General features: G+C 38.2%; 1 protein-coding gene across 1 annotated transcript in view; it reads left to right on the top strand.

Annotated features, from left to right (window-relative positions):
• The first annotated feature begins 15,433 nt into the window (after positions 1-15,433).
• RPS16 (ribosomal protein S16) overlaps positions 15,434-23,687 on the top strand; it is a 29,860-nt gene continuing 21,606 nt past the window's right edge. The window contains exon 1 of the mRNA XM_063154977.1: positions 15,434-15,556. The gene's annotated coding sequence lies outside the window, so the exon portion shown is untranslated. The remainder of the gene's footprint in view (positions 15,557-23,687) is intronic.

Genomic DNA, 23,687 nt, shown 5'->3' with positions numbered 1-23,687 from the left:
TGATAAAGGACTTCTGTGAGAATGATCCATATTCACTTTTTTTTTTTCTTTACCATGATTTCAAAGGTAGTTTCAGCTAAAAAACATTTCCTGACAATCTCGACTCAGGAATTCACATTGCTGCAGGCTCCCTCTGCAAAGCAGAGTGACCTTTAGAGCAGCAGTCCCCGCCTGAGCTGTTTCCCACCCCCTCCTGCTACACAAAACCTTGGCTAAGACATTGACAGTGCAAGTCTGGTTTAGCTCTGCTTGGCACCTGGAGTTGGGATCCGTGGAAAATGCTGATCTGTACTCGAGCTATTATCCAGAGTTAGACCCCAAGTTACCTTGTTTTTCTTGCTGTTTTAACCTCTTAGTTAAGTGAGCTTAGCTGTTACCAATTCCCCTGTAGATGTGTTGTAAACAGACAGTAGCAAGTTCCTCAATGACTGCACAATGCTGTTACAGTCATGCAATGGCTTTCAAAGGAAATTAATTTTAGGAAAGAACTTAATGTGTTTACATGCATCTTTTAATACAGGTTTGATATGGAAACAAGGTGGGGCCAATGTCTTATAACCAGCTCTTTGCTGTCACAAAAAATCACTAAAATATTGAGAATCCCTGCTCTGTATGCCTCTGAATAGACTCCTACCGACTTTCCCATTTGGAAGTACAGACTTCTGTTGGAAATGCATAGCAGTATTTTGCTTTTTCACACAGCTGGCTCAAAGGTTTCCTTCTGCTGGAGGTTTTGTCCTGCCTGTAAACCCTCTTTCCTGAAGCACATCTGGGTGAACTTTCTACTGCAAAGTTTACCTGAATTACAGATAAAGTGGGGAGATAATTCCACTGAAAAAAGCCATGGGGTTGTCCAATAAAATAATGTGAGTAGTAATTAAAATATTAAGAAGAAACTTGTAAATAGCAGCTCTTAAGGAGCCAGACTTGCATTTTCCTGTAGCATTACTGAGGTCAAGGGATTTACTTGAGATTTATGCTTATATGAAAGCAGATTCCTTTCACTTAAAAATTACTGCCATATCCCTGATAAATATATAAAAACAAAGAACTTTCATAATCAAGATCTCATGTAGGTAGCCCTACCTTTATAGGAGAACACAGATCATAACTGGAGGCGCAGAGGACTGCACAAAGTTATCTGTCTTTCTTGCAATGTCATAGGCCATCCTAAAGCAAGGTCAGACTCACTGTTATGCATTAGTATGATTTGTTATGAAAAGTGGCATTTAAATATTTAAATGTTCCAGGTCCTATGTGTTTAATTTCATTGTTTAATCATTGCATAGTTTCCCAACTAAGTCGTAGTTGGCACAGAGTGGTAGGTTGCTCTTAATTTATGTGCTGCTGCAGCTTTTCAGAGCCGTTCACTGATGGTGAGGCATTTCAGCTATACATTATTCCTTTTTTGCTCTTGAAGCTGTACATCAAGGTAAACAAACTTGCCAAACTTTTCTTCCCTGGAACATGGTAAAAACGAGATATCCCAGTATATATTCAGTGGTGCCTATCCAGAAATTCTTGCTCTTTTAGAGTGCAGCTATAAATTCCTTGTTAATGTACCATGCCAGGAGTAGGGCACAGAGTAGATGTACATCCTACTGATTGTAACAGGAGTTACACATGCAAAAACATCTTGCACCATGCTAAAGAAGAACTTTGAGGCATTTAAATGACACTTATCAGGTTGTAGCTACTGTGTAAGATAATAGGCTCCAACAAAAACCATAGATGGCATCCTAGCTGTCTCATTGTTGTATACACTAACAAACCTTGCTAACATCACATGCTTCATACAAAATAGGCATCCTCACTGGAGGAATGGGATTGCCTGCTAAGGACTGCAACCCTGCTGGTGTCTAGTTTAAACAGACAGCAGATTAAACAATTGAGAGAAAAATGTAAAACCAGAAATGTTTATACTAGTATTGCTGAGCACCAAAACCTTTAAAAAGTGAAGTTATAGGTGCTCCCACATTAAAATTTACTATGGTGTTTGCAAAAAAAAGCTGGAGGGGTGTAAGGACCAAATAAATGGAGGCAGAGGGGAAAGACAGAACATGATATAAGACAGAGACGAGAAAAGAAAGTACAACATTGTAATGCAAACATGCAATGAGCATTTGGAAGTAAGCTGCTTCAAAATCAGTGCTAGGCTTTGAACATTTATGCAAATATTTATTTCTGCTCCCGCTTTCCCTACGTGCCCAGTGAAAGACCCCTTTGACAGGCCTTCTTCCGCTGGAGCCAATGTAATGGCTCTGAGCAACATGGGGTAAATATCTCTCTGTGCTTGTGTGTGTGGGTTTGGATATGTGTATGGCTTGCCCTGGAAAAAGCTTCCAAGTGAGCCCTCTTTTCCCCCCAAGAGGATCATTCTGTCTTTCCAGAGGAAAATCTGAAAAAACTTCCCATAACAACAAAACAACCCTGAAATCACCCTTCCTTGTGCCTTATGTTTTGGATAACTTTTTTTTTTTTTAGCATAGTGGTGGCTGCTAAATTTACTCTTGCTGTACTGGCATTTGTTCATCTTTGGACTGTTGCAAGCATTTGGCTAATAGGGACATTAAAAAAATTAATTAATTAAGAATTTTAAGTGTGCTCCTAAAACTTACATAAATTTATGTTATAATTCTACCACCATCTCCAACATAACCTGAGTTTGTGTCACCTTGAAAGCCCCCACAAGAATCACAGGCATCTTATGCAGAGTTCACATGAGGACAAGTCCTTTTCTTCCCTCCTAGCGAATCCTTGATTGCACTGTAACTAATGCAGCCTGCTGCATAGTTTTCTATAAACTCCATGCAGAGGAACAAGATTTGGGTACTGCCAGGGCTTGTTTTTCCACAATAGTTGTGAGTTTATTGGTTGATACAAACCAGATTAAAGTAGGGGTTTGACTGTTCACAGATATGTCAATTAAAACAACATCTTACGTACAATTTGTTGTTAAACCAGTACATATTTTGACTGCACTGGCCTCCAGCTTTGGCTTTGAGAGAGTGTTTATGCAGAGGGAGAGCTCTTCGCAAAGCCATGCACACAGGCTTGTCCATCCATATACAAACTTAGAAGGAATGAAATTTATTTTTATCCAGGAGGATGGAGCTGCCCTGTGACTACACAACAATGTGGTTCCAGCTGCATTAGATGGTACTAATGGTGTACCACCGTCCCTCTTTTCAATTGGAAAGGTACCACTGAAACCTAAAAATGTACTGATATTTACCACCCGATTAATTACATTTATAGCATAAAATCTTTTTTTGTCACTAAAAAAAACCAGGCTGTTATTAAAAATCTGACTAACTGTGCCTGCAACTGCTGTATTCAGCTCTTGTGAAGACTACCATTTTTTGGCAGTAGCCTTTTCTCTGCCTAAAAATACAAAGAATTAAAAGTATATGGTCATAGAAAACGATGTCTGTAAAATTATGTTTCTTTATTATCCACATTCTCTTCTAAGACAAAACAAAAAGTACTAATAAAACCCAATCTGCCCAGTGCCTGGTGACCTAGTAGCCTGTCCTGCAAAGATCATCCCCAGAAACATTCTTTCGAAGTCAGAGAGTTCTGCTTCAGATTAGACTGCCGAGTCCCGGAGCTCACACAACAGCCCTACTGAAAACAATTAAGTAATTTATACTAAGAAGCAACTGTGACCTTATCCAGACAAATACCTTCCCATTATTAGGACAAAAGAGACAGTATGTTGTTTTACTTTCTCTCATATTATCTGCTGTAGCGGTATTTTTTTAATTATGAGAAAAAAACTGAAGAATAACATGTTGTCTAGCAACAAAGAAAACAGACACAAACAAAAGAGAATCAGAGTGACAGTTCTGCTTTTTGTATTGTATACTTCTACTTTCAGGTAAACTGAATAAAACTAAAACAACAAGCAAATTTAAATGCACTGGCTAATTTAACTCCCAACAATTAATTGATACAGGGACTCTGCGTCTGTCCAGAAGCTGGTTTGTTTTCCTGGGTTTTTTGGTTTTTTTCTTTTTTTTAATTTAAAAAGCATCTGAGTTTCATTAAGTTATTCTAAGGATGTAAAACTTCATAATTCAATCTTTTAAATTAAATCATTAACTTGCAGAACAAACATTTATTATTTTCCCCTTCAGCCAATTTTTGTTTTTGAATGAAAAGACTTAAACTTTTCAATTTCATTAAAGCTACATAATGAAAAATGATTAATTCAGAATATGGGATATTCTAGTGAATTACATAGTTTTCTTACTACTTGTATAGCAATTTATGTCATGGTAATGCACTACATGGCACCATCAAGCTATTGGTAACAATGTTGATATAAACACGTTCTGCATTTAACTTGGCAAGACAAGAGTAGGAAAAAATGATAATGAAAGAGAAAAAAATGACAAGGGATGTTAATCACCTCAATTTGTGATTCTTGGCAGAAGCACCTTGAGATTTCTCTCATGGGCCTAGTCTTAGGAATACATTACACTTAAAGAATTTAATGATATAGAATAAAATCATGTTTTCACCATGATTTCATGAATTTCACCTGTATTTTGTAGAGCCATATACTCATCCACACGCAGACCTGGTAAAAATATATAAGAAAACGGCACAGATCCAGCTGGAGTTTCAGAGAATTAAACCCTATTTAACAATTTAAAATAAACTTCCATTGACCATGACTTCTTTGAAATTTCGTTTCTCTCAAGGTATTCTTAGAAGCTGCATAATTACCATGTTAAGAGAAACAAAACTACCAATTAAAGTTATACACAGCCAGTAAAAAATGTTACTGATGGCTTATTTAAAACATTGGCAAGAGATATCTAAAAATCTTGCAGTTATCTAAACAACAGTCAATAGGAGGAATTTGAAGACCTAATATTGTCTTTGAATGAGAAATATATTTGAGCTAGGAAGGTGTTTGAGTTGCAAGAAGGCCATGTCAGCAGTAACCAATGAATGGAGTAATTTGTTGTATCACTGGTACTTGCAGTGTGGGATTTGGCATTCCATAGAGTCAGAACTAAATGTTCTGACCCTTCAATCAGAACTAAATTCATGATTGTTGCACTGTGTATGTCTTAGGATTCCTGACTTGCCTCTTCTGCAACACTTTCTGATGAAAGTATTTTTTGAAGTGCTGCAACTAACTGTAAAATGGAGGTCAAAGGTTGAGTTAAAAGATGGTAGCAACATTAGTAACTTTCTCTTCTGAAGCAAATGTCACAGTCTGCTCTGATACATCATGATCAAAGACACTGTTCACATTTCTGCTGTAAAATTTAGGTGCTCCAGAGTAACTCATACACCATCATTTCAGATAAACAACCCAAACAGGTCACTAAATGCCGAGGCCTCAGATCTATCTTTACTGAATTTAGCAACTATTCAAGCAATAACTTAGCACTTTTTGTCTGGAAACTAAATAAGAATTATTGCAAAGAAAAGTCTACTGGCTTTTGTCATAGGAAAAAATGAGTATCTGTAGAAAGCAAATGCAAATAAGAGGTATCCCAGCCTGTCTCTATGCATCCTGAGAGGATAACAAAGCAAGGAGTAAGGAGCAGCAGCCCTTGAGGAATTGTCAAGAATAATTTGTCTATCTAATTTCCTTTATAAGAACGTAATGGGCCCTGCAGACTGGATATTGAGTCAATGAAGCAGAAAATCAAGTCATCAGAAAAATATAGGAGAAGAGGAATAATGAGTGTGGGTCAGACCGAAGAGTCCACTCAGCCCAGTATCCTGTCTCTGTCATGGCCATAGCAGTTATTTATGTAAGAATGCAAAACCAGGGCAAATGCATAGTGACAATGTCCTCAGTATGGCCTTGTATTGGGTTTGTGTGGCAAGATTTTGGTAGTGAGGGGCTACTGGATGGATTCTGTCAGAAGCTGCCAGAAGCTTCCCCCATGGCCCACAGAGCCAATTCCAGCCAGCTGCAATACACACCCACTGCTGGACAAGGCTGAGCTCCAGCAGTGGTAGCACCTCCTGGATAACAGACTTCAGAATGGAAAAAAATAATCAAAACTTAACTCTCTCTTTCAGACATTATCACACTGCTTTTAGTAGCTGACTCTTTGCTGTTCAGGGTAGAGTAAACAAACAAGGATGGGAACTATCACTGCATACATCCAGGAACTCAGCATAGGCTGTTATCTATGTGGTGTCATTACAAACTTGCATGTATTCAAGACAGAACCCAGAAAATAAGACAAAAAATGATCTTGTTCCCAGAAAAATAGAATGGATTGTCTATGGGCAGTCCAGTGGAGTAGACTCACTCAGCAACATTACTCAAATAGATTTTGAAAACTAGCAAAATGGAAATGTACCAGACTGACTGTGCCTAAAGCTCCCAGAGTACATTTTAGCCTCACAAGTCATACTCTGTGTACTTCTGAGTTTTAGGACCATCTCAGAAGAAGATGCAATTTCTTGGTTTCAGTTAATCATTTTGGCAGTGGGAAATTATATGAGTAGAAGATGCCAAAATATTTTTTACAAGTTGCTCCAGGGAACATAAGAAACCAAACAATGTTTCTTGCTTTACTAGAGTATGTTCTTTCACAGGAAAGGTCCTTTTATTACAGTAGGTTGTTTATCATCTCTATATTGAATGAGAAACCTAGAAGTTTAATATTTTTTCTTCAGTCATTTAATCCTAGAACAACACAAGCCTTTAAGCCAGTTTCATTCTCTCCCTCCTGAAGAGTGGCCTCATGGCTCCTGCTGTGACCTGTTAGATTTCATAGCTGATTCTGAGCCCACCCCTGCTCCTGCCCACTGTGATGGAGAACTTGCTGTTGTAAATGGATACAGCAGTGCAAAGATCATGGGAAGCTTATCCCTTTGTTTTTCATTTCCCCCCTAAGGGCAATTTGTTCCAATTAGTGCCTCAGCTAGTAATTATTGCTGCACAGTACTCTGACTTATTTCTGTTTGAACTGGCTGAGTCAAAGTTAGACACTCTCTTGTGCGACATAATACATACCCTGGTCTAATGCTCTTGCAACAAAGAGGATGCCTTGTCAAGGATGCTCTCTGGAAAAGGACTTTCCTTGCTGCCTGATTTGGTTCTCTCTTCCATGGTACACAGGAATAATTTTAAACAGTAGCTTTCCTTTGTTGTAAGGGCACATGTACCTAATGAATGCACAAAAGTGCACAAATGATTTTTGGTTGTTGTTATTGCTTTGTCCTGTCTGGGTGCTGCCCATTCCTCACAGAGAGGTCTCTCACTGGATGCAGTGGCTGGCACTCCTGGAAGGAGCATTGGACTGCACAGCAGACACGTGTGAGAGTCTCCCACACAGCATGCACCAGCTCCATTTCTTTTTTCCTGTTTTCCTGAGTACAAAGCAAACCCAGAGGGTTATGGAATAGCTGGTTTTATCCCATATCCAAAAGTCAAGATACATCAGTGCACACAGTGAACTAGGTCACCCCAAAAGCTTAATCAGAATAGAAAATTTGAATGGTGTAATGTAGAAAGAATCTTGTCAGAACTTTGACACATTTCAAGTTTCTGGCATTAAACAGCTTATTTAAAGGAAAAGGCCACATGATGATGGAGACCTAATCATGGCTGGAAGGAAATGCAAATGAGAATTAGTTCTCAGTCTCTTTGGTTTCCTAGCAGTAAGGTTATTCTGATTATCTTGCTGAAAGTGAGAGAAAGCTCTCACACACAAAAATTGCAAATAGTCCATAGATTCTGGGAGAAGCTTAGCATAGAAAGAGATAGGAGCAAACCTTATCTAAAAACTATTTGGTACCACTCTAAGCAAGTATTACACCTTAAACTAGCTCCTTATAATTCCCCATTAACTTTCTCAAAACTGAAACATTGGATAAACATTAAAATATTAATCCAAATTATGCATATATAATTTTCTTCAAAGACGGTGGGTCTGTTCAAAATTAAGAAACTGGGTAATACTATTCACAAAGAAAAAACAAAACAAAGTGAAAAAACTCCCACATCCCTTTTGGAGCATGGGTCCCTGAGGACTGTCAGATAACATATATTCACACAACCCTCTGGGCTCATTTGTTTACTTATTTGTGTAGTTTGGCTTACAGCCATACAGCAAAAGCACTAAATAAAGAGCAACTTATGTAGTCAATTACAGACAACATTAAAATCAAAAAGATGTATACAAAATATAGAAATTAAAAATACATAGTCATTTTTGCCAAACACAACAAATAACTAGAGATGCAATCCAGGCTACAATTATCTCAGTTAAATTATATCTTATAGCAGCTTCAGATCTCCTTAAACTAATTACAAGTATAATGTGCCTCTGATGATACTGTCACTAAAGATGTCTCTTGCAGAACAATACAGTTCTTACTTTTTTGCCTCTTTCATTTTATTAATGTGAAATAGGTAGGAGTAAATAGTTTTGCTAAGTAATACAGAGGCTGTGGAAAAAAATGGGTCACTTTTCTGATGTCATCATAACATAGTAAGAAGTAAAGGTTATTATCTATGTTGCTTAATGCCTAGATGCTTCTGTCATGAGAATTGTGATTTGTTTAAATGAGTGGAATATTACCTATTTAATTTTTTTGATAATGTGCAATAATCTAAAAGGGTTTAGTATGCCAATGTAATCACAAGACAAAAGTACTTGCCAAAAAAGTAAAAAGCATTCCTGTGAATACAGGTAGATATCTAAATGGAATGCATTTTAGAGATCTACATCCTCTAGACTATGGACATTCTTCCTTAGTATTGTGATAGTGACTGCTTTGTGACTGCACAACAATGCCTGTGAAGGTGAACAGAATTTCCTTGATTTGTATGGCACCAGGGTAGTTTGCCTGGACTGTAAAATCTGCACAAGTCTACTTACATTTAAGATGCTTGCCTGATTAGAAATATAAACCCCTCATGAACACATGTTCAGAAGGCATAAACAATGCTAAATCTGGTTATGCTTGTACCAGTACATTACCATATTAATCTGAACCAAGTTTTGATTTGGTTGTACCATCACAGGAACAGCAGTAAAAGAGAAATTAAGAAAACTACTCTTTTTCTCCAAAGAGGTGATCTCTCACTGTGTATGTATTTTTTGTACAGAGAAAATCTAGTGATTTGCTTAAACAAATGCATTTTGCTTTGAATTGAAATGAACCAGGAATACATATGTTTCAGCCCTTCTCATACTGACATGACCTAAATAATAAAACCCTATATACCGCATTAAACAATCACAGTTTTTTCAGTAATTCAGCAGTGTTTTGTCATTTGAGAACATCCTAAGATGCAAAGCTGCCACCCAGATAGGTCTGAACCAGCTCACATCTAAGTTTTGATTTCATCCTCTAAAGTCAGGGTGAGGTTGCAGAGTTCCCACTGGAGTATGAAGTTTTCGAAACATGAGGCTGCCATGAATGCTGGCAACATTCAGGCCCACGGTACCATTTAACTCAGTGTCATTAGAAAAGAAAATTCCATGAGGTGGTAGACTGAATATCCCTGCAGGATGATGACAGTTCAGAGGAAATCCAGATGCATTTGCATGGGGGAAACTTATGTAAACAAGTTCTGCACTCCAGCAAAGAAATAAATGTCAAGGTAAGCTTGGCAAGCGACAAAAAGGATGAATCATATTTCTCCAATTTAATTCCAAAGATGCTATCTTTCACCTTCCTCAGTACTGTAGTCACAAGACTGACAATGTTTCTGCTCCTTTATGGGAAACAGTATTCAAACACTGGGGATAAATGATTTAGCAGAGCTCTACTGTAATTTTTCATACTTACTTTGTTTTTATTACCAAAATCTGGAAGGAGTAAGTCTCCATATGCAGCAATTAATGTGCAATTGCCTATCTAAAATGTTTGTAAATCACTCCTCTGCCATGCTTTTAGTTGATATTTTCACATTAAAATACAGAGGATGAAGTCATTTCATTACAAGCTTTTAGTTGAGCAATTAATGGAAAATGTTAGGTCCATTTGGCAAAACAAGAAATGGAGGCAGCATCTCTGAGCACACATTTCCAAGCAATCATTTTCTTTGAGTTGTTTAACTTCTGATTAACCTAACTGACACACCTTGAAAGCTCATTTTTAGACTGCTATGCTCTCTGATTATAGTCAACAGGATCTGTATGCACCTAACAGGTCTGAAATTCAGGCCAACTATTCAGAAATCAAGGAATTAGAAATAAAAGGCCACTTTTGCAAAGATTTGCAGAAGATTACATGTGATGGGGACACTTACATGTCTGGGACACTTAGCCCAGGACTAAAACCAGTTTCTTAGCTCTCAAGCCAGAGCACCAGGAGAGTAATTGTCATTTCTGCTAATGTTACTGAGTAGTATTACTATTTTCCTAAAAGAAGCATAGAAACTAATTTTGTCTAGCTTATCTCTGTTTTCTACTGTTTGTTAATCTGACTCATTAATATGTATTTCTCTGGAATGATTAATTATTTTTACTTTAGGGAACAGAAGTCAGTCCATGATACAAATATATTAATTATTAATTAATTAATTATTGTGACATTAAATGAAGAAACCAGCCATTTAGAAAATATTTTCAGCTGAGTTCATCAGTAGTTTATGCTATTAGATCTCTAGGTGAAACTTTATGTATACTGGGGTCCTTCCTTTCATTGCATAAAGTGTTGCCATTTCTGTTTACAATTAATTTTTTAAAAAACTGAAATGCATTTCTTTTCATAAAAGAAATTAAATTTTAATCTTTTAATGCCTAATATCCCAGGATAGTGATTTTTTTATACTGTCCAAGTAAAGTTTTTTAGATAAAGAGATTCCAGATTGTTGCTTATTAAAAATTACATTTATTCTTGTCCCTGTTCTCCTGTGATTACTCTTGCAAACGCTGATCCTTGAAAACCTAGCAAAGTGTTGCAATGACATGGTGTTATTCTGTGCGATTAGCATTGCTGAATTCTGCCAGGTTCTTTTTTTATGTGGTAAATTTCTGTTTTATCCAGATGATTTAATCCAAGTTATATCTGGATTAGAAAAGCAATTGAGGTCTGTTGAATTCACCAGCAAGCTGGAGATTTCTAAGTTTGTCAATTTAAGACTATATAAGTATAAACAAAGCTCATAATTTCCAAAGCATATGGCAGCTATGATTTAACACATGCTTGCTTCTCACTTATGGACATCAATATGCATGCTGCTGCACAAAGAAGATATTTAATCCCATGCCAACAAACAACACCAAGCCTATTTCGAAAAAGCCAATGAATTTATATTCATTTCTGCCGATTGTCAAAGCTAAGTGTAAGAAAAATAAAAGTGTCCTGAAAAGCCATTTGGAAGCCTTATGGTAATCTCCAAACTAGTGATAAAAATATCTTGGTGTTACTGGTTCAGAAATCTCCCAAAACTATGTTTCTGTATTTAGGAGTGATTTCTGGTTTCTCTTGGTTAGGAAGAAATCAAAAAGATTTCTTGCAGCACAAGTCCTGGGACCTTCAGTAGTACCATTCCCAGGCTCCCTGAGTAAGCAGAGGTGTGCAAGTGAGAAATGCTAACAGCCAGAGGTGTAATTTTGGTTCAGAGAAACTCTGATCTTGTCTGCACAGATCCATTCAACCCTGCTTTCTCCATATTTAGCTATGTGATTCCTTCAGCTATGTCGTTGCAGGTCTGTTGAAGTGACTGGGGTGACAAGACCCGATGAAACTATCACCCCTGTATGATGACAACCAAGTAACATCTTCCCTGACATGTTCTGTACCCCATCACCTTTTTTCCCAGCCTACCTTTCGTATATCTCGTCCTCTGCATTTCCATATTTGGGTTTCTATCACTTCCCTTCTTCCTGGCAGTCTCCCTCATAGTATCTTTATCCTGGTTTTTTAAATGTTGGAAGAAACTGAATTTGACCTGTCAAATTAATACATATTGCATAGCCATGCCCTGTAATCATGAGATGTGTTTACTGTGCCCTCCCTCTGTTCCTTTTGCCCACTTAGTCTCAGGTCAGACTTTCTGTGTGGAACTCAGATCTCTCCTGGCTTCAGACAGAACCCCATGGTTCTTCCTTACAGAAGAAAGAAATAGTTGCTTGGAGACATGATTTATCTCAGGCTTTTTAAATGCCTACCTTTGGATGAAACTACTTGAACCTTGTAAGATCTTCTTTCTCTCCTCTGACTAGAAGGGAAACCCAGATAACCAGCTCAACAACTGAGAGTCCTGTTTGGTATACTCACATTTGGCCAGAAAGGTCTTTAGTAGTCCTGCTCCATGTAGACCGGTGGCAGAAAATGGGGATTTGAAATAGGAAGGTGGTGAAACCACAATTCCAGCTCCAAACAGAAAAAAACCCAAGAAGTATTTAGACCTGGAAGTACCAATAAACAATGTGCTGTGGATTTCATGGATTTCAAGTATTTGACCCTTTTAAGTTGGCAATTTGTAAGTTATACACAACATGAAGTTTAAAAAAAATCCAAATCGGCAAAAACTGTAATACCCAGGAAAAAACTTTTACACTATGAGTTAGGCTTGATACTTTAGATGTTACAGCTGCCACTCTTCATCCAGTTTCTGAACTATTAAGATGGGATTTATGGCCTTACAAGCATGAAGGTGAGGAATCATAATAAAAATAAGCATACTGATTCACATGAAAAGTATGTGCCAAATAAAGCCTTAAATCATTTTATGCAGCCTGTCATTCAAACATATTTGGCTGTCATCCAAATTGCTGGAATTGTCCTTCACACAGAAAAAAAACCCCCTCTGTTTATTTTTAGGATAATTGGAAGAGCAATATATTAGCTTCAAATTAATGAATAGGTCAGGTTGTTTTTATAAGCTTAATAATATTTTCCATTGTCCCTCCCTCCTTAACACCTATCTTCATTGCCTAATCATTCACATACTTTATTTTTTTGAGTTTGGGTGAGTCATGAAGTGCACATTATGATGATAAATATATCATCTCTGCTTCCTTTTAACGTGAACTCAGTGATGTGATTCACACCATGAACCTATTTTACTCATTTTACCCTTTGTTCATAACCTTGACTGTGTTCACATCAACAGTACTGCTGGAATCACATGTTTCTACTTAAAAGCTAACATAAAGGTCTTATCTGCTTTACATTCTATAAATTCTGTCTGACACATTTTTTTCCTATGACTCCAGCTATTCATTTGAAATCACAAACGTTATTCTAATGCAAGCTGGAGAAACTCACCTTAAATATGAAGGTGATATTTTCCCTTTATGATACCATATAACTGATTTGTTTGACTAAATTAAATATTGTAAAAGATATTTTTAAAAAAAGCCTTTTCTTTCTTTTACAGCTTAGTTCACAATCTCAAGGGACTGTTTTCCAATTAGAAAATCAATACACGCTGTGTGTGTTGCCCAAAGACAATCCCACTTGGTACTTTCTTGCTCAGCCCCAAAAACCTGTATTCACACCATCCCTGATACCCAGAGCATGTACTTTGCTTCTCCAGTTTCAAGTGAGTAAATAATGACTTTGCAGTAATTCTGGGAGGGCAGTACTTGGTGATCCTGACTGAGAGCAATTACGTGTGTGTCATTAAAGCAACATGTAGCTGAGCCATAATAGTCTAAAGATAGTAATACATCATTGTATGTGCTTGTGTCAGAGCACCAAGCGACATAAGATCTTCCTTAAGAGGAAGTTATTGGAAAGTTAAAGTAAAAAGCAACACAGCATAAGATATTTTCTATGCAATCCTTTCAGGAGGCTCCGTTGTGGCAATAAATCACTGATTGACTGTGTTTGTGTGCTCAGAGAAAGACAATGTTTAGAAGTTGCTGGAGAGAAAACAGTGAGATCATTTGGAAAAGCACATAGACATGTTGTAGGAGATTCTGAAAGCAGAAAGAATAGCTTATCAGCTTCCAGACCTAGAGAAGACAAGCAAGTGCAGAGACTGTTTCCTGTAGCTACAGGGTAAGTTTTGTTGGTATTTTCCTTGAAAACAAGAAATTTCAGAGAAAATATTTTGTCCAGTGGGAACCAATAACCAATGGCCTGCCTTTGCATTCAGGGCTGAATATATGTCAGATTTATTTGCAAGGGTCTTGGCAGGGAACAGATGTGGGAATATGTGCTGTGAAGCTGTGAGAGGAGTGAGTAGGAGCAGGTGAGGAGAGGTGGTGTAGGAGATTTGGAAGTTTCCTAAAGTGGCCTACCCCAGTAAATCTTCATTTGTTGCTGCAACAGGACATTTGCTAAGGCAACCAGATTGAATAGCTCTAGCCCATAGATCTTGGTCCATCCCTAGACCAGGAAATTGCATGGCAAATTGAGGAATGTATTTTTCACTCAGGCACATGGCAATCTTACTATTAACTTCCATGGGTCATGGCGTGACATTAATTAAAGCACCTACTGGAACTTGTTTAAAAACATCTTCTTTGACCCCAGATCTTTGAACATCTTTGGCTGACATTTTGTTTGTGATGTTCTAACAGCGGTAAAACATAATTTTCCATTTTCAAGGCTGGAGTAAGTTTTGACATAACTCAAATTCCTATTGCTAATTTTAATGTTAAGATTAAACAAGGAAGTGTTGTTCTGCTTCAAAAGCTTATTTCCATGAAAATCTCATGTATAGCATAATGCTGAAGAAAGAGACCAGGGTTATCTGAACACTCACTATCCTGTTTACTATGGTTATCAGCTGAGGACTAGTGTCTATTTATTACAGAATTGTTAGTTGCTCTGGTACAGCTCACCTATCTGGACGTTTTTTCTTCTTTTTTTCTTTCAGGATGACCACTGCATGCTTATCCTGGCTTGAGAGGTGCACAGCACACAAAGTCATCGATTTCTATACCTGTAAGAGATAACCCAGCCCTGCGATGCCTTGCCAGCCTGTCCCACACCCTTTACCTTCCATCCTTCCTTCTTTCCCTCTCCTGGTGGAGACACAGCATTCTCCCACCCCTGGCCCTGGCTCCTCTGGCGCTCAGCCACCATTCTGCAGCAGGTCTGACTGGATCTGATGTCTGCCAGAGACTGTTCTTCATCAGCCGGGCCCTGGAGGTAAGAGCAGTGACTGAGAAAGGCTTCTCCCAAGTAAAATATGACTTATTCATAGAACAGAACACTTGGGGAGAAAAATGTTAATGTGAGATGAGCTGATGTCTCACCAAAAAGATCTACAGGCCTAACTCTTCCTTGGACCCTGCTCTGTGGATGGAAATACCCCTGAAGACTTCACTTTTCTTAGCTTCAGAGCAGAGATCTTCTCTATAACAAGGCAATGCCTCTGTTTTGTGTGTTTGGGAGCTCCTTTTGCCAAGCTTGTCTGGTGAAGAAACTAATGGACACTGGAAACATTCCTGTGACTGCCCTGCTTCATGTACTGCATGCTGCACATCAGCACAAGAGGAGTCCCTGCTGCTAAAACTGAACTCTCTTTCTCAACAGCCTCATTTACCAGGACACTGAGCTGGCAAATCAGATGCACACAACTTTCCTGGCTGTGCTGCGTCCAAGCTCTGCCTTCCTACAACACAGGCTCTCCCCTTGAAGTTCTCTGCAGGTAATTGCACCTCTAAGTGCTTGTAGGTGTCTGGCTCTCTCCTTGTTTTGTTGCTTACTGCACTTGGGAATCTGGGGAAACTCTTGAAATTATTTGTTTCTTTGCTGCTTTGAAAGACCGTACCATCAGAAAGACACATGTAACATTCAAAAATATAGTGGAATGTCTCCCAATATAGCGACAGTTGATTTTAAAACTATCCAGAAACATCTTGGTTTGTCTTTCCTTTAATTATTAGCGGGTAATTAATCAATCATTGTATGACTTGCACTCAAGGATTATTCTGCAAGTATTCACAAATTCAGGCAAATCTTTTTAAGTAGTGTGTGTGTATATATTTAGTAAACAAAGTGAAAACTCCTACTTAATTTTGTGTGTTTTAAAATTCTGCACATTAAATATGAAGGGCACTATCTACTGGCATAATATAAGGAATTATTTTCTTAAAAACAATGCCTATGATCTTGGTTCAGGAAGCCAATGAAATATTTCAGAATACAGGCTATCTTTCTCAAGATAGAAAAAAATAGGGTGGGACAAATATTTGCTGCATCTTGTATTACTTGTAGGTAGTAGTTGTGTTCCTTGTGTCATTGGAAATGATACAAACATGCATTATTACTTGTTTGTTGGCATACAGGCTAGTAATAAACTAATTATCTATTTAATGTATGCCCTTTCTTCTGGATCTCAGGTTTCAGCCCAGTCAGTTAAAGTCACTATCAACTTTCAGGCTATGAGTTAAGTCTCTGCTCCTGAAATGTCAACAGGAGGATTGCCATTACATTAATTGGAATCAGGATTTTACTCCATAAGTATTTTTTAGGGAAGATCTGAAATGTTGTGTTGAAAATTCAAATGAGAGAAATCTCAGCTTATAAGTAAGTAAGGCATTAATTTCTTTCTTTATGTAAAATGGTTTGATCAATACCCAGAGGCAGTTAAATTAAGACTGGTTACAGCTTTACTTGCGGCTAAAAACTCAGCAATTCACATTTAGAATAGATTTTTTTTTAGTAAGAGAGCAACAGACTCCAGATATTTAGCTTGTGACACAGATATGATTTATTTTAGACTATGCATCAGTCTAGAGTAGATGGCTTATGCTGCCAAAGTCAAAGGCTGGTTGTCTTAGAAGCCCTACTAAGTGTACTAGAAAGTTATACATCAAGTTATGTGTTGTTGTGAGTAAGGCTTGTGGATGGTAAAACATGCAGATGTTTTTCCTCACAAAACACATGAATACATTAACCAAGGATTTCTTAAAAAGCAGTGTGTTCCTCCAGTGACAGCTGAGCAGTAGTGCTTTTCAGCTGAAGAAATTCAGTTGTGTCTTACAGGAAAAAGATTAGTAACCTCTTAATTCACCCAGCAACCTGCAGCTTACACCAAAAATACTATCGGCTATGTGTAATAATTCACAGTACTTCACAGATAATATGTCCCTTACCACTAGGCTTACAACTGGGGCTAAAAGAAATTAATACAAACTCACGATGTGAAAATACATTCTTGCTATTTCTACATAAACTTTCCAGCACAAAAGCAAGCTCAGAGCAGCTGAGTGATGAAGGGAGTGCCCAGAGTGGCACCAGGCTGGGCAAAATTTGCTTTAGTTTAACTTTATTTTCTCGTGGTTGTGGAACCCTGTTGGGGCTGGTCAATACAAAGAGTTTAAAGGCTAGTGTAGATGCCAGCAGTCTCAAAAGGCCATTTTAGTAGCCAGGATTATTCGGGCACAAAGGAACCACAAAGCCTTTGCTCACTGACTGCCTCATGCCAGTAACACAAAGCAAGGGAGTGACAGGAGATGCTCATAGCATAGGAGCTGTTCACTGTTCTTTGGGAATATCTGTGTGACAAATCCCTCTGGCACCCTGGACTCATGCAGGTGTGCCCTGGTTTACTGTGCAGTGGTACAGTTTCGGGGAGACAACCAAAGTGCTGAAGATTACTTTTTAAAGACATGATGCTGATAAATTATGTTCAAATTCTAAGCAGGGCCCTCCCAAGTGGCAACTCTCCAGGACTGGACAGTTATAGCATTAACTTCTATAAATCTTTTCAGGAGCTTCTTGGGCTTCGAATACTTCCAACATTTCATCATTCCCATTAAACAAGGAAAATTGTGGAATCCTTTTTTGGAGGCCAGAATAATTATATTCTCAGAAAATTATAATAACTAAAAAAAAGAGGAGTTGGAAAATACTATATGCAATGGAAAACAAACTATATGATAGAATTAATTAAGTATCACAGTAAATACTGGCAAAAATGTTAATACAATAGCGCTCTTAGATGTAGTCCTGGAAACTGATGTTGATACAAAAAGGTGCAAAGAGAACTTTTAAGAGATTTGTTTAGGACTCTTCTTCGTAGCCAGGGAATAGTGTAATTTCAGCTATAAAACCTCTGCCAAGCTGTGTACATGTCTCACTGTAAAGTGTGCACTTCTTTATTTGCACGTCCCAAACAAAACCAACTGGAGCAAATGTTTTTGTTGCTTTACATCAAGGGCTTTTTCCTTCATCACATTTGCTTGCTACTTCTATTCCTGTTAATTAGCATTCTGGGATATTTGGGAGGAGAAATGGGAAAACAAGCATCAAAGCAGTCTCTGCAGCAACAAAACTGATCACATTATTGCAGCAAGAAACTCACAAGGCCACGTGAGCAGGGTGCTCATGCAGCTGGATACTTCCATGAATGACTCAAATAAAGTATCAGTTGTTTAAAAATGAAAACTCTTCAGTGAACTAACACTCTACAGTAAAGCCTCCAATAAGGTACGCTTTCTTTTTTTTTTTTTTCATGCTGTTATTGAGATAAAATTTGGTTTCCAGACTCACATCTCTGTGTAAAACAAAACAAAACAGAACAAGTCAGACAGAAGCTGGGACAATGTTATATGGATTCAGAGAAAGAAGAGATTCAAACTGATGAAGATTCAAAGATAAAATGAAAGGAAATACCAGTCTGAAAAACTGAATAAATGAGATGCACTGTGTTTGGACCCTGTTGGACTCTGTTCCAGACTCTCAGAATACCTTCACTTGGCAAGGCACTACACTGCCTATCACTATTTTTTGAGCTGATGCATGACATCGGTGTTCACACATTTCTTAAATAAATTAATTCATCTCACACAGTCCTCTTTGTTTGCTACATGGATAGAAGGAAACAGATTTAGTGTGACTTATACCACAGAAATTGAATACTCATATAAATCTGTTACTGGATTTATACTGAGTTTTCAGAAAGTCACAAAAAGAGGAGATCCAAAAGACTATTGGATGCAAGAGACTTTTTCTAAAATATGAATTGCTGAAAGTTCATAATTTCAGTTTGCGGAACATCTTTTGAATCCTGTATTTCCCCAAAAGAATTTAAGTGTTAAATTGTAGTAGTTAGCTCTTGAGCTGGAAACAACTTGGAACAGGGCTCAGTTGAAGCATAAAAAAATAATTTTTTTTTTTTTAATTTGCAAAAATTTTAAAGGTTTGGTGCACAGAAAAGCTAAAGTTGCTGGAAAACTGCAAATCTCACAAGAGCATAGAGGGAAATATACTTCTGGAAATGGATTAATGAGGAAAATTGAGACAAGGACCTATCACTGAGCATGCCACTGGATGGTTGACACAGATCATGGTACGGCTGATCACGAGGCCATATGTCATACTCTTGTGCACAGACAGCGAGTTACAACAGGCTCAGATTTGCAGGTAGAAGTGTGCAGGCTCCAGGGCTCACCTGCAGGAAAGCTGGGTGTGCACGGGTGCCACCACAGCCGCTGCTGTCGAGGCTCCCGCTGCCCCCGGAGCAAGGAGTGCCCAGGCTCAGCGGGGCTCGTCCCGTTTGTCACACGGTTGTCACACGGCTGTTTTTCTGTCTGGTTACCTGCTGTGTGTGCAGGGAGCTGTGTCAGGGGAGGAAGGTTATCCTGTGTCAAGGGAGCTGTGGCACTGCTCTGTCCTTCTGCAGGCTCAGACCCACAAGCAGGGCCAGGCTCACCCTTGGCACCAGGCAGTGCAGAAACCAGCCTGGAACAGGGGGGCAGCCCAGCCACACCCGTGCTGAGTGGCGTCAGTGGCAAACCTCGAGATTCACATCAGGCTCCTGGACCAGAACAGGACTTTGTAATGTATCCCAGTGGCTTTCAGAAAGTGGAGCCATCTCACACCAGCAAATATATAAAAGGTTATTTTCTAAACTAGATTTATATATTTATATAAAATATGTATATATCTATAAATCTAATAGAAGTCTATTTTTAAAAGGAGGTTTTTAACCTAGGTACTTGCATCCAGATTTAATTTAAAAACTCATTTAAGTTTTTTAAGATAACATACTTGAATATGTATGATTAATATCTCATTTTTAAATTATTATTTAAATTTGTAAATCCAGAAGTAATGGGATATGGCAATTGGCATCCCAAGGCCATAGCTGAGTAATGACTTAGATATGATTTCAAAAGAAGTCTGTTCCTAAAAATACTGACCACATTTTCATGTACATCTAGGAAGCTTAACAGGAAAAAAAAAAAAAAAAAGACATCAGTGACAGGACCCCAAAGTTGTGTCAGGGGAGAAAGGTTCTTCACCCAGAGCCTGGTTGGGCGCTGGAGCAGACTCCCCAGGGAAGTGGTCACAGCCTGACTGAGTTCAAGAAGAGTTTGGACAATACTGTCAGGCACATGCTGTGCTCTTGGGGATGGTCCTGTGCAGGGCCAGGAGTTGGACTCCAAGATCCTTATGGGTCTCTTCCCACTCAGCTTAATCTTGATTATAAGGTATTTTTATAATGGTCAGCATTTGCAAAAATGCCACGCTTGAAGACTACATAAGGTTTTATATACGTTCTAGTGCTTCCATAAGGCCCAGTGGCCACAGGAGCAGCTCAGACAAGCTAAGTGTTTTTCTAGCATCAGTACTTCACCATCTGTTTCCTCCTGCGAACATCATTCTCAGCAGGAGCCAAGCAGGGTATGTAGCAGGCAGTGAGAAATGGCAGAACTAAAAAGTAGGAATACTGAATAGGAAAACATCTACTTATAGAGTGGACTGTCACCAAGGGAAGCAATTTTTGGGTTTTAGTGTAATAAAACTAAGTAATTGTACCACACTGAACCTTTCCTGAAGTTTTAATACCAGATGCTAAAATATGAGGTACCTGATAATGTTTTTAAATTAGATACAGTTTTTGACATAAAATTAGATTGGACAAAATTGTGATTAAATATAATACAGCACTGCAGATTCAGGAATTCTTTTCAAGATCAGTTAACTAAAGAAGAAATAAGTCATTCTATTTTCACTCTTCTCCAGTTTCTATGGCTACTGAAAACCAAGCTTAGAAACGGAATGATGCATATGTCTAACTTGGCAGATGAATTAAAGTCTAAATATCACTGTAATAGTGTAATTCTGAACATTATTCTAGCTTCCTGTGTTTGAGTTTCCTTTACATGAACTTGAGATGAGATAGAGCATAATTACTTGTTAATTGCTTTTCATAGAACAGACTGCAAGAAAAGATATGCAGCACCAGGAAAAGTTAACAGGCATGATAATTTTGGTTTATATTCAAGCTGAACCGTCCACAGCACAATAATATATTTATGAACATCACTTCACATGAACTAAAAGTCCTGCATCTCTCTACCTGCCACTTGAAAACAAGTGTAGGTCTCCCACAGATTTTGTGTTATCCGCTCTGAAGGGTGGCTAGAAACTCCAGAGCTTCTTAAATAGCATCAGGCTCCAAAGTTAGGCCACTAAAATGCTCTCTCTGTGACTGAAATAGCCTTTGGGCTACTAGAACAACAGCTAAACAAATTCTGGGTTTATGCTCAGGCAGCAGGTAGTGAACCAAAGGAATTATGCTGGGACATGCAGGTTGCATCGAGGATTTAGTAGGCAAGGAATATAAAAATTCATCTGTGAGGGAAACAAACGAAAAGTACTTTGGGAAATGATGCACACAAAAAAAGAGACATTTGTTTTGTGTTCTGATAAGATCAAGACAAGTGATGTAACCTACTTGCCTCTTAATATATCAGATCATACTGGTACAACTTACATGCACTGGAATGATTACCTGGCACACGATACTGGAAATGATTCAGTATTTAAGTAATGTAGCAGGCAAAGCTCCTTTCTCCTCATGGAAAACCTTGGCTCTCTGAGTATTTTTTGTACATAGACTTTGTTTCTTTAAGGTGCTATGCAAGCCACAGTGAGACTTCATTAAACATGTGCAATTTTTACTTCATAGGAGCACATACAATTTATGGACCCAGGAAAAACACACCCCAATATAATTAATTGCTTAAAAATGAAGGCAATTTGATCTCACCTGGTTTGGTCCTGCTCTTTGCTGTTCTTATACCTCAAAGTCTGCCACCCGCTTTTTGCTGCTCAGAGGTGTTCCCCCTGCTCAGCTCCATGCTTTGGTTCCCACATGTTTTGCCTGGAAGGACCTCATCTCTATTGGCCTTGTAGGGCAACTACAGCAGTACCACAGCTGCACATAGGGGTTTCTTCCAGTTCCATTCTGTTTTCTCATGGATAGCATTTTTCTCCTCTAGCAATTTCCAAGTTTCTCTTTTTTCTTTTAGTAAACAAAGATGTAAGGTAGCTACATTTTCTCATTTATTATCTCTCCTTTTCTTAAAGCTGTCTATTCATCATGCCAGAGACAGTTTCAAAGGCAAACAGATTGTCACATTAATTTTCATTTGTGATTCAAATTTACCTAAATGAGAAGGGCTGTCTGTATTAAATAACTTTTAAAAACACTTGAAGAAGTTAGTAAAATGCTAACTGTTTTGAGTTCTTTTGAGGGCAGGAGGATCTAGAAAAGGCACATTTTGAGCAGCAACAATCTGGATTGGGAAAGACTGCCAGTCAAAAATCATCTGAAAGGAGCGTGGTAAGGAAGCAAGAGAAGTCCTTTTAGAACAGCTAAAGAAATATAAATATCCTCATCCTTCCAGCTTGTGCTTCTTACTCAGCTGCAGACTCAGAGAACTTGGGAAGCAGCTGAACTGGTGCTAGTGGCTTCTTTCCTGCCTTGGGGCTAACAGAAAACTCAGATTGCAGAGGTTCTTCTACCTACAGCTGCCATTGCAGTCGCCTTTGCTAAGCAAGAACAGCGTTTGATGAGGGATTGGTACTTTTCCATTAAAAAAGTCAAAAAATTACAGTTCCCTCTTTACTGTAACAGCAACTGGCACCCCTGTAATCAAATTTTCCACCAATGAATAGTCTTGTTTGGGTATCTTTCATTGGCAATACAAAGCTAAAAGTGGAAAGAGAGTTTAACTAGGACACAGCCAGCTGATCTGGCAGTGGATGTTTTTCTAAGGATTTTTGTCCATATGAGTTCGGAGTGCAAATGCCAAATGACATTCAGAAGAAAAAAGATTAAGCTGATAAAACTGTGAAGCAGGGCTTTTCCTACTATTTTGGCTGCCTGTGGTACATGAATTACATTATACTTCTTGCTTGATTAAAAGGAAAGGAAGTAAAAGTAAGTACCAACCTTCCTTTTTAATTAAACTGATTAAAAAGGATCATCTGTGTGTTTGTCCTTTCATTTCATATTTCACTTGCCAAATGGGTTCTCAAAGAGAGCTGTGCTGCAAGATAGAATATCTCTAATGAGGTAGCAACTTTTTTTGCAGGTATCTACTTATTTTATCAGGATCCCTCATTGTTAATAGTCTCCTCTGCCCAAGCAGCTGTGCCTGTGATATTAGAACAACATGTTCCCTCCAGGACAGTGTGTGGAGTTATTTCATGTCCAACCAGAGATAAAATGTAAGCTACTCAAAAGGAACTGACAAATCACCCTGTAAAAGGAAACTGTAGAGAGACAAGTTGCTGGTAAGAAGAGAGATGAAAGGGTTATGTTAAGCACTTACTGACCATATTTCTCTTTCACCAAGCGACATTATGTAACCTGTCATGTGCAGAATACTTGCAGTTTCTAAGAGCTGAACAAGCATTGCAGATATGTGCAGAGCAAATATCTCTATTGAAATGACATGCTAGAAAAACGAAGTCATTTTGCATGGAAGTCAGGATGTAGAGGGAACAGGTGGCAGATACAGATATTTTGGAAAGGA

Source organism: Melospiza melodia, chromosome 4, assembly GCF_035770615.1.
Source record: "Melospiza melodia melodia isolate bMelMel2 chromosome 4, bMelMel2.pri, whole genome shotgun sequence".
Lineage (NCBI taxonomy): Eukaryota > Metazoa > Chordata > Aves > Passeriformes > Passerellidae > Melospiza > Melospiza melodia.
This window is presented reverse-complemented; position numbering and strand designations above follow the sequence as displayed.